This window comes from Strigops habroptila, chromosome 1, assembly GCF_004027225.2.
Source record: "Strigops habroptila isolate Jane chromosome 1, bStrHab1.2.pri, whole genome shotgun sequence".
In the NCBI taxonomy this organism is placed as follows: Eukaryota; Metazoa; Chordata; class Aves; order Psittaciformes; family Psittacidae; genus Strigops; species Strigops habroptila.
Window position 1 is genome coordinate 50,945,383 of NC_044277.2, and position 16,551 is coordinate 50,961,933.

Below are 16,551 nucleotides of genomic sequence, written 5' to 3' on the forward strand. Positions count from 1 at the left end.
AGATCTACTGCAACACAGGTGCTGTGCCCATTGCATAGAGGAACATTAACAGCCAGGAGCAGACCATACCATGGTCTGAAATGCTGATCTAAATTAAGGATCTTGTCGTCTTAGCATCCTTAATCTAGTTAGTTGATGTATTAGTGTATTCTCTTCCTCTCAAAATACACTGCCTAGCCCTTCAATTAGCTGATGCTAACTACCTACCCTTATTATTTACTTGTACAGTGCATTGCATATCTGCTACCTCTACCATAAAACAAAACATAGATAATAAATTATTTTATAACTTAATTTTGCTTGGAGATACTGAGTCCAAAGTAGCCAAGTCTTCTTAATATTCTACCTCTCCTCCACAATTCCCCGCTTGCTCCCACACCACCACCACCTCCCCCACTCCCCTTTTTATTTATAGGTTTCTTTTCCTTTCAGGTTAAACAGGACAGGACTAATTACATCTTTATGACCTGCACTACTTGAAATCATGAATCATTTCTGCTCTTTTCCATTCCCTGTCTCTATTGTAGCACTTTCTTCCTCTAACAGGGTGACAGAAGTGATCAGAAAGCTCGAGACACCACTTTCATGTGCCAGAACCACCCTTGCAACCTCATGTTCTCAAGACTTTGCTTTCCTTAATTGCTCCTATAAACCCTGCAACAGCTCTCCTCGGTACAGCAAAGCATCTTTCCTCTAGATTATCCTCAACTTTGCCATTCTGCAGTACAGAGGGACTATTTGGCATTTGTTTTGTCACTCTGGGCTCTTCCACACCCAGCAGAGGGACTTTGTGGACACAGAGGCACCCATTATTTATGAGCTTCCCCTCATGCTGCCACCTCCCTGCCTGCAGTTCAGCATCACAGAATCATAGAATGGGTTGCGTTGGAAGGAACCTTAAACATCATCTCATTCCAACACCTCCTCCATGGGCACGACGCCTTCCACTGGACCAGGTTTCTCAAAGCCCCATCCCACCTAGCCTTGAACTTTGCCAGGGATGGGGCAGCCACAGCTCCTCTGGGCAACCTATGCCAGTGTCTCACCACCCTCACAGGAGAGTGTTTGCCTTTCTGAGGTTTCTCCCTCCTCCACTGAGCTTCACCACAAGCGATCTGGGACCTGACTGGGAGGTTCAGATGCAGCTCTACCATGGGGTCATGCTGGGGGATGGGGACAATTCTTTGGAGACTCTCCTTCTCCCCAGCACCAAAACAAACCACCACCACTGCGATCACCAGCAGTGTTGCACATGGCAAGCATGGGTTCAAAGCCCACCTCTCACAGACTCAAAGGAAGAACTTGAGTGAGGTGCTCCATCCCGTTACCTGGTGGGTGCCAACAAAACCTGCCTGTAAAGCCTTTGTGGTCAATTTTAGCCTCAGCTAGAAGTATGGTGTTGGTTACCATGCAAACCAGCTTGTGCGTGGTGCAGCATTTGAGTTGACAACGCCGTATTATCCAGCTCTAAAAAAAAAGATACTGCCTTGCTTTTTTTTAATCTTTAATTTTACAAATAGGTTTTAAAGGCACAGTGGCATTTTTTATTTGGACCCAATTTAATTTTAAGGAGGGAAAAGGGGTTTTTTACAGGATTTAAGAAAAAACAGGTATTTCCATGTTTCGTTTAGAAATTGCAGTGTAACCACTGCTTCTAAATAGGTAATTAAAACAAAAAAACCCCAACCCCAAACAACACAAGATATCTAGTGATCTACTGGATCACTGTAAGGCTCAGAGGCCTTAAGTGACACAAACTTCTGTTTGCATTGATTGTCCGCTCTAGGAGAAATGTGAAATTAAGTAACATGGAAAAGTAAACTAGATTTAACAATATGTTATTTTAATTTTTCTAAAAAATTCAACAGTTGAATGAATGGGGTTTTTTTCCCTACAGAAGACAGTATTTAATAACAAAAAAAGTGGTCAGGCAGTCCAGCAGGTTCACCCCAACACTACTGTCTCTGTGGGGCTGAGAGACCAAGTTTACATCTATTTGGGGCTGGAAGTTTAGAAGTTGCCAAGTATACCAGAGTCTCAAAAGCAAAACAAAACCCGTGCCTGTGGCTTGGCGGTGCTGCCCTGTGCCCAGGGTGGGTTTCACCACCCACATTCAACTTCCCATGGCCACCACTCCCAATCCTTTCCCCCCCACGCTGCAGTCATCTGGGTCCCCCAGCACCCTGCTGCAGTGGCTCCTGTTTTCATGCAGCCGAGGTAACATCTCACTGCTCCCTCCCAGCACCAGATGTTTCCCATTAACTTTGTCCACACTCAGCTTGTGAGTGTCAACTGGAAAGCCCAGACCCCAAATATTTGACAAATGAAACAACAACAGGCTCTTTGCCAATGACACAGGCCTGGATCCCAGCCCCTGCTCCACATTGCTCTGGCGCCCAGCAGAAAACAAGCCAAGAGCTGTCTTGGGATATGTGTCGGGGATCTCCACCTTTACAAGGGGCAGGCAACTCCACAGATCTCTGACCACAGGGGCAAATTACACAACCCCACCATGCCTTCAAGCTGCAGCAAAGGTCTGCAACTTCCCCGCTTCTCCAGTTTGGTGTTTGAAAGGTCAGTGGAGAAGGCAAATCTGTGTTCAGTCTGAAGTATTTCGACTTTCTCAGTCTGAGCCAGTTTCAAAAAAAAGAAAAATAAGTTGCTTGTATGAATTATCACCACGTTGAACATATGAACAACTGTTTTTCTTCATGCTTCATGCCTGTTTCACAACATTGTTTATTATCAAGACACTGGTGACATGAGACAATATCTATCAAATACTTTTCTATTTTAGTTTATATTAGTTCAAAATGTGATATCCATTTTAATAACAAAGTAAATAATTTACACAGCCTTTACCAGAGGATTACATATTACAAAACCTGAAATATTAAGAAAACAGTAAAAATAAAGGACAGAAGCCCACATGCTTCTTTAGAGAAGCGTTACATACTGGAAAACTGTTCTGTTGATTGGATATTAATATCCAGTACATATTTCAAAATTCATTACTTAAGAACTGCACAATTAGCTTTCTAAATCTAACTTTATAGACAAACATGCTGGTTTCCAACATGCCACATCAAATAATGTGAGAATACATACAGGAACTAACGACAATATAGTCCAGGATCACATTATTGCCATTCTGGTATAATTTCTTTTTAGCCATATACCATTTCATAAAAGAATATTATAGCTTCAAGTGCACATGCAAGATATAAGCAGTCTTTTGGCTGCCATTCGCATACTGACTGTATTGAGAAATGTCTCATTCTAGATAATCATCAAGGAAAGTGATGCCTATCGCAATTCCTCCACTATGTCCTTTATCCACACTGCAAGGGCATTCAAGAAAAGGAACTGGAGTTTCTAATCTTTAATTTAAACACTAGATGGAGCCCACTTCCCAAGACTGGAAAAATGAAAGCCCTCCTTGCAGCGAATTCTTACCAGCCTATTGCAATAGTCATGCATAAACATGACAGAACTCCAGCAGCTGCGGTGACTGTCATTACTGCAGAAACATATACTGGCCAGCAATTAGACTTCTGCATAAAGAGACAGGCTTTAATACTGAGCAACTGCAAAAGAATTTATATTCCTCTACAGATACATTAGCTTCATGTAAAAGACCTGCAATACTTGGATAAACTAGGCACATACGGATTTTTGAAGTACCCTACAACAAACATAATGCTGGTTTGAGAGGACTACGACAGAGTCTGATCCCTCTGGATTTTGACAATAAACTCTCCTGATTCAACTATATGAGAATTTTGCATGAATAAATTTATATTAAATAGGAAGGATCCGTTTTCAGTTGGTCTGAATCAGTTCTAATAAGAAAGCTCATCTGTGATGTTTGATAAAATGCCATCTCTCTCAAATGAAATATACTACATCTAACTAGAGATAAGCGAGCCTTGGTGTTAAAAATAGGATGCAACACCACCAAACCTTGGTGTAACTATTCTGGTGGGAAGGAAAAAAGAAGAGAGCCAAGTTGCCAAGATCGAACTTAAGCAGCCTCACGGTTACTGGATAAATCCGCTTATCTCCAGCTCCACTACAAACAATTGCCACTTCTGCAGTATTTTGGCCATGCTGTGGACTAGCTTCACAATCAAGGGGCAAGCAGAAATCGTAGGCAGTCAACCCTTGGCCTTTCCTTAGCTTGCTGAAGGACATGTTCACAGGAACAGCTAAAAGCCAAGCAGACAATAAAGTTGTGCAAAGCCTGAGATGCGATTCCCAGCAATGTAATTCTGCTGACAGCTGAGATATCACTGATTGCTTTAACCTTTGCTCGATCTGGGCCACTGCCTTCACCTAACTCTCTTCTTAACAAACCTATGGTAATAGCTTCATCAAGGTTAAGATTAGCACAAAGGCAGTTAGCTTTACCACAGAAGACTACCTTTTGCTCACAAACAGTGTTCCATCCAGCTCAAACAAAATTAACCACAGTAACCCAGCTTGCCTTAGGACATACTCTGAATCACCTTGGAGGAGAGATGAAGGAAGTTATAACTAGCCACCAACTTGGATCCTAACAGCAATTTTCAGAAGGAAAAATAGTGTCTGTGAAGAAAGGTGCAAATTTTCTCTAAAGGACCCTGCTCGCTCCTTATTTTTGTGAAAGAAAGATCTACATAGTATATTTTCATGGTCCCACATCCCTGTGGATGAAAGCTCATCTTCAGGGTCTTGCTGCTGTGATGCTTTGAAACCAAGTAAAGATCTTCAAAAGTGAGATCTGCTGCTAGGAGATCATGGCTTGTACTCACCATCACGTTGACAAGCAAATGCTCACTCTACCAAAGAGCGGGCACAGGGCGATGTTCACATCTGCCCAGTCTATTTGTCAGACCCAGGGCTTGCAAGCAAACATGCTGCTGCCATAAAAGCAACAGGCTTTCCAGCTGTAGCAGGCATACAGTCAGCTCAAACATTAATACTTCTGTTGATGAATATCCTGGTTCAGTCCTGCTACATTATGTATGTTTTCCAATATACCTGAATGGAACATGTATCTGCTCTTAGGCAGACAGATTCATTTGTGTCTTGGTTTTGGTTGTTGGTGGGTTTTGGTTTTTTTTTTAAACAGTGGGTATAGCAAGCACCTAACATTTATTTTAAAAGCAAATCTGAAAACAATGACTATGTGTTTGGCACTTGACCTAAAACCATCTGGGGGAGCACGCCCATTTACTTCCACAAGCTTCTGGTTCAATAAAACAGGGACTTTATTAGCAGGAAGAGTATCTCACCAACTGCACAAATTAAGTGTCAGCAAAAGGAGCAGACAATCGAAGTACCAGCCACAGTTGCAGGTTTGACTAAATAGTAATGTTTAACTACTTCCTTATCACAATCTTGCTGTACAACTATAATTTAGGAACCTTTGCCACTGTAATTTTCTCTCCTTCATTTTCTTTACAGCTATGCTTTTTACGTGACAGACTAAATACTTGTTCATCAGCGCTATTATCCATGCAACAACTGAAAATAAACAGCTATGGGGAAAAAGCCGAGAAGAAGAAATACAAAGTCTTTGCATATATATAAAAAGTTAAAATAAAAGGCATATTACCCAGTGTAGTATTCGAGACTGGATGAAAAATATTCATGTAACTATTGTGACTTTGTCCATAATTCTAAAGATAGTCACTGTGCAGGCACATGGAGCAGCATGACTACAGTCTAGGTAAAGATTAAAATCTAAAGCTTTCAGTTTCTCACTGCAATAACCCTGATGGCTTTCAGCTTCTGAAAATGGAAGGGATGAGACACTTAGGCCTTGCTGGGACCTCACCCACTGACCATATCCCATCACAGACAGGGCACCAGGCAAGAATAACAGTTCACTTGCTTTGTGAGCAGAAGCAGATGGGATAGGGGTGGGAAAAAAAAAAAAAAAAAAAAAAAAAGTGCAAAAACAAGAGAAAGCCTTTGAAATCCCAGTCAGAGTTACTAACTGTTGCTTTCCATATTCACACGTATTGTTTCCAAACACAAGGAAGGAAAAATCAACCTGTAAATTAAACTAACTCTCTTCTGGAAAGAACAAAAATCAAGCCAACAAAATCAGAAATACAACAGAAAAATTGGGATTGGGTTAAACACTTCAATCACTTGCATGATCATAAGCCATATCCTATTAAAAGCACATTTTGTATATTTTGTTTTCCAGTGTTTGCCAGACTAACTCCAATGTTGCAGGCCATCTGCCTGAAAACATAAAGGATTACTTGGGGAGTTGTCTAAACCATGAGCAGTCCTTCGCTCCTCCAAAGTCGCTGTGGACATCTCTGACCCATATACACTCCTCTTTACAAACTCACCTACTTCTTCCTGCAAGGCTGCCTTGGTATTTGACCACTTCTCTCTTCCCCACGTCCTCCATAGGAGCTGTTTGCCTTCACATGACCACCCGAAACCACCTACCTCACACTGGGGAGCTGACTTCTGCTCAGTCCAACCAACCACAGGTTTTAATCTGCCTCCTATTCGCACTCTCACATAATTTTTGAAGGACTGGGAACGGCCACACCAGAGTCAGTTGTGAGACCCGACCAGGTTGCTCAGGGCTTTAACCACTCAGGTCTTGAAAACCCCAAGGATGGGGACTGCGCAGCCTCCCTGGCAACCTGTGCCCCTGCCTGGACAGCCATCCTTAGGGTGAAACTACTTCTCCCTGTAACCAGTGTGAACCCCGCTCCTTTCAACTGCTGCCCACTGTTTCCTGGCCTTCCACCACACACTGCTGGGAAGAGCCTGGAGTGACATCCATTCTACTCTTTTAGCGAAAGGAAAGGAAATATCATTCCTTACACTTTTAGCTCTGATATTTATCTGTTTATGCAAAGTACACTCTGCACTTTGATTTAGATTACTGTTTCAGATTTTAACTTTGCTAACTGCATTTGCCAAAAATTCAAATGTAACCAAATTGGAGAGAAAGTGAAAAATAAATCTAAGAATAAAACTTGGGTGGAAATGCTCATCCATGTGATCACATCAAACTTCCCCTGATGTGCCATGGTGATGGCAGCACTTCAACACTCATATTACCGAGTTTCCAGATATTGAAGCGGCATATCTTTAAATAGGTGTAACACAAGAGCCAATTATTCATATACATTACAAAATAGGCTAAAAAAGAAAGATACATGCTGAAGCAGAGCCATAAGGAATGCACTCTGCTCATTCTCAGACTCAAAGAGGTTTGGGTAGTCTGTCCATCACAGTAAATACACATTACTTTCATTCCTGGGCACAGGAGCTATTACTCTCTCAGGCTGATCAAGGCTCCTTAGCACATCAAACCATGGCAATCTGAAGCAGCAGTCCACTTACAGACCTTACTGCTACTCAGTTGCCAAATTACCATGTACCAGTCATGCAGAAGAGTTCTTAACTGCACTCCTAAGCCACACTGCTGAGGAATAAAAGATACGTAACCAGAACTAAGAGAGGAGAAAAATGCAGTAGTGCAACAGATGTTCATCCTGCCTGAAAGGTCATGTGAAATGTGATTAGTGCCATTATCCTCCAGGACTCATATATTGCCTTGAGGCAAGGGCTTTCCGGAATAAGCTATGGATCAATAAAAAGGATTAAGCAACAATATTTCGGAAGTGCTCAAAAGCAAAATATCAGCTTTATCTCAGATTTCTCCAAAGCTGTACCCAAGAAGAAACCCTTAAGTTTAAGACCCATCTTTCCGTCTCAGGCTCTTGCACTGGGGGAAAAGATGTAGGTGCCACAGACTGCACATTCAAGAGAATGAAAAGGAAGGAGAGGGAGAGAGATGATGCCAACCCCCCAAAGGGGTGTGCATCAGCTAAACCCAGTGGCAATCTGTTGGGAGAGCAGCCAGCACACAGCCCCACACCTTACCCAGGATGGGGCCACCATACAAGTCATACTTGCCTTCTCCCTCAAAACACAAAGCTGTGCATGAGGTTGTCACCACAGAGGTGAGAGGCAAAGCAAGTTGATTTCCTTAATTGAGCCTATTAGTAGTAACAAGTCACTCCTGCTAGGTCTAAATAGCTCAGAGATAAATCCCCAGTGTGCTAAGCTGCCAACTACCTCCAGTCAGTGCTCAGATGGAGCTTTACTCCTACAAACAACGCTGGGTGAATACTGCTACCTCCAACCATGCTTCTGGAGCAAATCTCTGGGCAGATACATTTGCAGCAAGTGCCTTCCCTGCAGCTGTCTGGTTACCTTTCATTGAAAATCTAAGTGCCAAAGCCTCATCCTCAGGGAGTAACAGCGGATACCCCCAGACTGGTATTCCGAGGTCTGCCATGTGCATGTGAGTAAGGAGTATGACCCTGAGAGAGTGTTGTTCTCTTTTTTAAACTTTAAAAAAAAAAAAAAAAAAAAAAAAAAGAAAAGAGAGAGAGAGATCTCACCTGAGACTACTTGGGATGTTAATCCTTTTCACGGAAAACTCTGGTACAAGATTTAATTCAAACACACCATCAACACATCATCTCTTAAAGTTCACACCACAGGCAACACAGGTATTAGGAACAGTAAGAACTGCACAGCACTTTTCTGAAAAGCCATCCAATGAATTAATCATTTTCTGTCTGAACTATTTGCAGAAACAACTGAATAAGCCAGAAAAGAAAAATTAAAATGTTCCAAGCCATTGCTTCACAGTGTGTCTTACAGAAAAGTAATTTTAAAATTATTACACTCAATCTCATAAAATGACACTATTTCAAATTAATCCACTGCGTGTTAATTCCTTCACCTTTGCCAACAATAAAACAGAAGAAGAAAAAACCACTTCATCAAAAAAAGTTGAAGTTCAGTAAGCTTTGCCTGTTGCTTCTACAAGACAAACATCACAGAATTAGCTTTCATCAAGCCCAACTTCCAATAAGTAACACTCCTCTTTCTCCCAAGTAGCATAAGGATGTGAAACTCATTTTGCAGACTCACCAAAGTCATCCATATTCCAGGAGGCAGCCGTTTGTCCAGTTTGTGAAGTCCATGATTGCAGCATGTTCATAGCAATCAGCAGGAAAACGAAGGGGAAAAGAAGGAAAAGAAAAAAGAACTCTTCAGATTCAATGAATAAGACAACATTATTGTTTTCTATAAAGTCTGTGTTACAGAATAGTTTCAGATAACTCATTAAATGGACTGAACATACACCTACACCCTTAACTTACTCTAAAAAGAAAGAAAATAAACACAATAGCAACATCAATTGATAAAAGAATAATAATTACAGTCTAATAACAAACTGTCAAGGTTGGCCTTCATAAGGAAGGCTTTGTGAGGGGGGAAAAATATTTACAAAAAAAAAAAAAAGAAAAAAAAAGGGCAAATCTTTCACAGGACACCCTCACCCTCCCCCCCCCCCATTAGCAGTAACAGGTGGAGAACATCACATCCAGAAAAGGTGTATTATTTTCTCATATTGCTGACATTTCTAAACCCTTGATGAGAAGATGTAACATTTGTCAAGGAAGTACGTCAAAAACGACAACAGGCCACAGCGACTGCTCATTTTCAGAATCCTCAGTCAAGGATGGGGGATTGATAATTTATTCTTTGCAATTAAGGGGGCCTGACGCCTACCCCACATCTAAGTATCTATGCACAGTTACACATCTGCAAGATGTCAAGAACACCCAAGGTGAAATAACAGATTTTCTTTTACTTGGACCTCAAACAGTGTCTGGGTGACCAAACCCAGTAAGTGTCACCTCTCCTACTAATAAAAAGCCCAAGAACAAGTTTTATAGCTTTCCCAGGCTCAGTGTTGATTTCTTTTGGCAACCACTCCAAAACATTCGACCAGTTTAGCATTTGGTATTTTGCTTTTTTATTATTATTCCTTTGGAGAAGGAATGCTTCAAAGAGATTTGTACAAAATGACAATTACTATGGGTTAGCCTAAACAAATTGCACATGTGTATGTAACGGCAGTGAAAGGCATGCTCTTCTTTTGACTAGAGAAATCAATTGCATTTGCAAGTTAAGAAGAGCACAAAGCCATGAGTACAGAGACACCAGATGAAGAGAGCACTGAAGCTTGCAGTGGAGAGGTGGTGGCAGTGAAGGAAACCTGTCATCTTCTCCCAGCAGCTGTATGATCATCAGATAGATTGTCATTGCAAACACCACCAAGGCTGACGAGATGCCAAAAAGCCAAAATTCACTGCAAAGTCTCCTGCAACAGACTGGGATATCTTCCCATTTCATAGGTTTAGACCATAGAATCATAGAATAGTTAGGGTTGGAAAGGACCTTAAGATCATCTAGTTCCAGCCCATCCAAATTCTTAAAACCAACTGTTCTCAGGAATACAGATATCCTCACAACTCAGTGATCTCCTGCGGGGTCCCAGCAAAGGAACCTGGGGCCAGAGCAGCATTTTGCTCCAGAAATCCCAAGGCAGTGTAAGAAGGCAGTGAGCTACCTGCACAAATCCTGGTGTGGTTTCTTTCTGATCCCTGTAGAAACCATGCCTTATGAAGGCAAATTTATCTGTTGGTGTCAAAGAGAAAAACATAACTGGCACAGTCAACTAATTTGCAGCCCCCCTGTGGATTACGGCTGATGAGATATCTCCTCCTCTGCCTCCACGGCCCATTAATAAGACAGCACGAAGACTGCAGAAGAAGGATGATGATTGCTCATGTATTTACCACTTTGCTAGGGAGCAACTTCTTTTTACGCTGTTTTTGTAGGAGTGCTTTTACAGAAGGAGCCTTTCCAACGCCTTCATGTGAAGAATATTAGAGGGGAAAGGAAAAAGAGATTGCAAAGGATTTGCCTTAATTTCTGACTTCTCTTTTCAGTCTTGTGAACCACAGTCCTTCCCCAGAGACATGACCATACACCATTGCTGTCAGCGTGACTGCTCAAGGTATTACCTATCTTTTCCCCCTGCAAGGGAATTTGTGATTACTGGGAGAACACTTTTACTGGAGCAGACATGATTCCAAGATACTCCCAAGGACTGTAGTGGCCACTGAGTGACCTGACTAAACACAGGACTTCAAATTAAGGGAAGTCAGATTTTGATGGTGGCATGGAGCAAGACGAACATTAATGAACTTATCAGGAGATGAGAGGTCAAGAGCTCACAGGAAAGCATATGTTGAGTAGGTGGGAACAAGGGAAATGTGGTGTGCAAAAAGAGGAGGAAGGAACAAAAAAAATAGTGTGGATGACTCAAAATCTGTAGAATTTGAGCAGGAAATCTGCTGAACTAGTTTATTCAGGATGGTGAGGGGATGGGAGAGAGGGATAGTACTGCAGCATCGCCATTGACAATACTGCACATGCATTTCTGCAAGGGAACAAAAGGTGGTTGCTGAAGTTTGACATGTTACAAGGGGCAGCTTTCCATGGGCAGCTCGGAAGGTTTGTGGAGGCGGGGGGGAAGTCACGATATGCCATGATGGGATGGATGTATGAATGGGTGTGATGTAAATTGCCTTGAGCACTGCAACAGCATCCACTGCCTACACTACATGCCAGTTGCTTGGCTCAGGGTGAGGAGAAATACATTGGAGCAAGACCACAAAGACATTTTGCATTCCCCTGCTCCTCTTTGCATGCTATTTTTGCATGACACTGGTTATGAAACCAAAAACATTGGTTCAGCTTCAGGCAGTAATTTTAGGGTCAATTGCTTCTTCACCAGACACTGAAATCACAATTTTTCAAGCATCAAATTAACTGTGAATGTTTTAGGGGACAGTGAACTTTAGTTATGCAGTATTACTGTGGGTCCCCTATCTCAAAAGCCTATCTTGTAATCCCTCTTGTTATGCCAGATGCCTTTTTTTTTTTTTTTGCTAGAATCACACTTTAAGATGAACTCTGCAATTACACTACTTGCTTTTTGCTCCATCAACTTGTTCCTGACTGTTACACATTCTCCAGCATACAGCTTTCAAGAGGTGGAATTCACTTTCAAAACCACGTGAAGCATTTCATCCATTTATCACAGAAGTACATCAATATAGGTTTTCCAGCTGAAAGCTTCTGAAAGTTTCCTCAAAACTTTTATGATCAGTTTGGACCCATTCCTAATCCACAGGCAGGGTAAAAGACTCATCTGGCACCAGTGCACCATGAAATAAATAAACGATAAAGCCTTAATGAGGTTAGCTGTCCAACAAATACAACAAAAACCAGGGCTATGCACCTTTCCCTAATACTGTCAGTACAATACAGAACAACTACAAGCCTTGAAGCTGTATCTGATTTCACTCTGGATCCAGCTGAATCAAACTGGTATTTAAACAGCATCTCAGGCAATGCTCCAGTGGGCTGAGACAGAAACAAATGGAAATTGGAAAGCCGTTGCTGGGGATGATGTCAGATTTGGATTTATGACATCACCTGCCAGTGGAAATTCTAGGACAGAATCGGACTTTAATATTTTACTCTTCTATGCAAATGTTATTCAAGTGTGAACATGAAAAAATGTTCTTTAAAATGGAAAAAACCATCCAGCAATATCCTACAAATTCTGTAGATCTTCAGCTAATCTAAATGAGAAGTGCTATTTCATATAAAAAAAAAACCCTTTATGGAAATAAGATAGTTGACATGACAAATGATTAAATCAGTGCTGTGGAGATTTCACATTTGAGTGATGCATAACAAAGTCGAGTTTGGTTTGTTTGGTCTCCATTTCAGGTCTACAGTCCCACCTCCACAGCTTCCTATCTGACAATTGAGACAATTGCCTCAAGCTTACCACATCATGAGCAATGAGCTATACAACTGAAAATTCCCAGCTGCCTTCAGTAAAGCCAAGGCAGCATTAAACATCAGCAGTATCAAAATCTCCCCTCTATCCTTGCAATATAAAACCCAAGCGCTATTTGAGTTTCACAAAATGCAAACTGTGGTCAGTCTTCACAAGGTGAGAAACTTCAGGTCTTGGCAAAGTCTCCTAGGTTCACCTAAGAGCAACTCTATGAAAAACCCATACACCCATATGTAAATAAACGTAGTATATGTATGTATACACACAGAGATACACACATACATAAATTATATCGAATTTATATAAAATTTGTATTTTTCTGTCACCCAGCAGGTGGCACTCGTAGCACAAGCTCCCGAGGCTGGAGCTCTGTGGGAGGCTGCGAGCAGGCACAGCTCTACAAGAGGCACCATCTCCTGAAAGGTAAAACCACCATGGTCACGAAAGCGTCTACCACCCTTTTGCAAGACCTGAAGCACGAAGTCCAGCATCCGGGCCAAAATCCCATTAAGCTTACTGGCCAGGCACCACCTCCATTAATTCCCTCAACAGCTGCCAAATCTCAAGTGCTGTTGCAGCCTTTCCAGAGGAGCAGCATTTGGGGGCTGGAAGGGTTCTGGGATATTTTCAACATAGAAGCATTACATTATGATATCAAGGACAATACAATTAAATGTAAAGCTTGCTTCAGACTTCATCACTTCTTTTCCCCATTTAACACACCAAACTAGTTTTCAATTAGTCCCGCTAATAATTTGGGCTTTTGAAGATCTCATGAATGAGCAAATCAGAACTGGCAGAGGAAATGCTGTTTTCCTTTGATTAAAATTAAAGACTTGTTTTCACCCATGACTTAAGTGTCACTATTGTACGTACATTCTTAATACACCTCTTCTTCAGCTGAGTGGTGCTTCAACTTCAGCTGAGTGGGTTTGTTTCAAAAAAACCATTTTCCCTTCAAATTCAATATTCCACCCATCTGCCTCCCCTCTCTTAAAAAAAAAAAAAAAAAAAAAAAATCAGTTCAGAAGCATCCATTTGAAAACATCAGCTCTGTGCGGAACAGTGTTGTTCCCTGTAAGAGAATGCCTCGTGTCAGATTGAAAGATGCCTTTCCAAGGTCATTTTATGTTCCAATAGGTTTGTTATGAAGTTGTGGAACAGCAGATAAGGTTGCGCGAGATAGTGAAGTGCCTTCCTAAGCTAGTTCTGGGCAGTAATGTGCAACCATTATTTGAGCAAGGGACTTCTATACCATTTACCTCTGAAAGAAACTTCATACGCTGAGATAAATGCTGCTGCAGGAAGGGCAGGAGTAGTGCTGAAATATTGATAGTCTATTTTCCTGCTAGCTCCCAATTAAATCTTTTTTTAAAAAAAAGGCCAAGAAAAAATCATTTTCTTGACAAATTTACATTAAGTGCATGTGCTTATTGCAGCTGGCAAAGGCTGGGGGATTTCTAGGAACATTAGGGGGTGTCTCTTCAAGAAGTTTTGTTAAAATACCTGACCCTTCTTAATGATGAGAATTTGATGTTAAAAACCGCTCAATTCAGAATCAACAGCAAAGCTTCCAAGTTGCAAAACAAGGATATCAGAGTAGCTCTTTATTAGGTACCAGGACTAACAGTTTTCAAGGTTAAGGGGGGCGGGGGGGAAGGGCATATATAAAGCATATATCTAAGAATGTTTATTTGAAAGTCTTGTAGTCACATTGTGAGGAATGATGATCCGGTATTTTTAGATGCTTCTAATATAGCCTGAAAATGGAGGAAACCATAAAACAGTATCGTCTTAGCAAGCTTTTAATACTGCCTGAGCCTATCCCAAACTCCAAAAGAAGGTGAGCATCTGGCAGCACACTGAATTGCGTGTCACCATTTCAGCCATCATACCAGGGACTAAAACCTTCCCTGGAAAGAACAGGGGAACACGCATATGAAGTCCAGAGGGATTGAAGCGGGGGAGGGGGGGAGGGGGGAAATCCTTCTCACAAATGGTTAGCTACATCTTAATGAGGTTTAAAGCTTGCTGAAGGATCACCAATTTGGGATCCCAAAATGCGAGCACTTGACACCGAAACAGCCCTAGCAAAAGGGTGAGGGGGGGGTTCAAGTCCCACACGAGCATTTGGGGGAGTCCAACAGCCCGTCAGGAAAAATTAGAAAAATGGCCACCCAGCACTGAATTGTGCACAAAATGCAGAGTTTCGGTGCTTCCAGTTCTGCATTGCACCCTGCGCTCCCAGCCCCCCGCATACCCACACGCTCCCGAGCGCCCCGCATCCCCTTCTCGCCGGCGGAGCGCGGAGCTGCCGGCCCCCGTGCGCTGTCCACTCCGCTCGTCGCCGCGGCTCCACTGCTGCGACTTCTGATTTTCCTGCTAGTATCACTTTTCTAATGAACTGCTGTTACTGCCGAAATGTAAATTGTGCCTGCTGAATAGTTTTAGCTTTTTTCAAACATCCGAACATGTGCATGTGTGTGGGGAACACCTCATAAATACCCTATTACATATTTTTAACGCTGCAGACGTGCTGACCCCGCCGCCCGCAAAACCTTGCGGCTTCCTCAGGGCTGGCCTCAAGCCTACACTAAACCACCCCAAAACCGGGCTCCGGCACCCCATCAGTACCGAACGGGCTTACCAGTGGATGTTCCCCTGGCCGCGCTCCAGACTGCGCAGCGCGGATCCCCCCGCTCCCTGCCCGCCCCGTTCCGCAGCTGCACCGCGCAAAGCCCGTTAACTTTGCCGCTGCGCCCCAGCCCCCCGCACCTGGGCGGATCTTCCGCGGACGATGCCGTGGAATCGAGAGAGGCGGGAAGGGCGGCTGAGGGACAGGCTCCCGCAAGAGCCGTACCCGCCTGCGGCACTCCGCACCGCGTGGCCCCGCGCCTCCCGCACCGCGGGCGGCAACTCCGCTCCGCCGCCGGATGGAGGGGGGGGGTGGCGAGCCCTGACGGAGGGCACCGCGAAACGACCCACGGCGGGAGGTGAAGGGGCCGGAGGGATATCCTAAACAGCCAAAACCAAAAACGCGGAGCGGGGAGAAAGAAAAAGGGGAAGCGGCGATCCCGCAGCGCCGACCCGCGTCCCCGGTCGTCTCCCTGCGCAGCGACGCGGAGCGGAGCGCAGCAGCACGGCGACCCGCGGGAGCAGCCGGGGCAGCGCACGCCCCTCGGCCCTCCCCGCTGACCTCAAGCCAAGGACAGCTCGGCGGTCCCGCTGCGCATCGCGACCCGGCGGGCCGGGCTGCGCGGCGGCACCGGGCTGGCAATGGCAAGGGCGGCCCGGGGAAGCGAGGACCACCAGCTCCTCACCTGAGCCTGCCCGGGACGTGTTCTCCGCCGCCGCCGCGGGAAGCGCCTCCTCCCGCTCTCCACGGAGAAGGTTGGCGCGGACAGCCGCGGCCCGCCGAAGTTACGCGGGAGCCGGGCTCCCACCTGCAGCGCCCGGCAGCCGGCACAGCTCAGCTCGGATCGGCACCGCGCGGCTTGGCCCGCCCCCCCGCCTCCCTATTGGCGCCGCCGCAGCCGCCCCGCCCCGCCCGCCCGAAGCGCACTCCGGGGTGGCGATGGACAGCGGGACCGGACCCCCGGGAGCAGGCGAGGAGCGGTGCGAGGTATCAGCGGCTCCTGCTCCCCTTTCATCCCACCCACCTGGGCCCCGGTTTTTCCCTTTTCGGGACAAAATAATAATATCCGTGACGTTACTTGGTGCCATCATTAGGCATGTGGAGAGTCTATTGACACAGCCGGCCTGAGAGGCTCGGGTGCAGGTGC

General features: G+C 44.2%; 1 protein-coding gene across 2 annotated transcripts in view; it reads right to left on the reverse strand.

Moving 5' to 3' along the window:
- EPB41L3 (erythrocyte membrane protein band 4.1 like 3) overlaps positions 1-16,260 on the reverse strand; it is a 146,742-nt gene extending 130,482 nt beyond the window's left edge. For both annotated transcript variants that reach the window (XM_030497558.1, XM_030497524.1), the window contains exon 1: positions 16,090-16,260. The gene's annotated coding sequence lies outside the window, so the exon portion shown is untranslated. The remainder of the gene's footprint in view (positions 1-16,089) is intronic.
- Between the last annotated feature and the right edge of the window lie 291 nt (positions 16,261-16,551).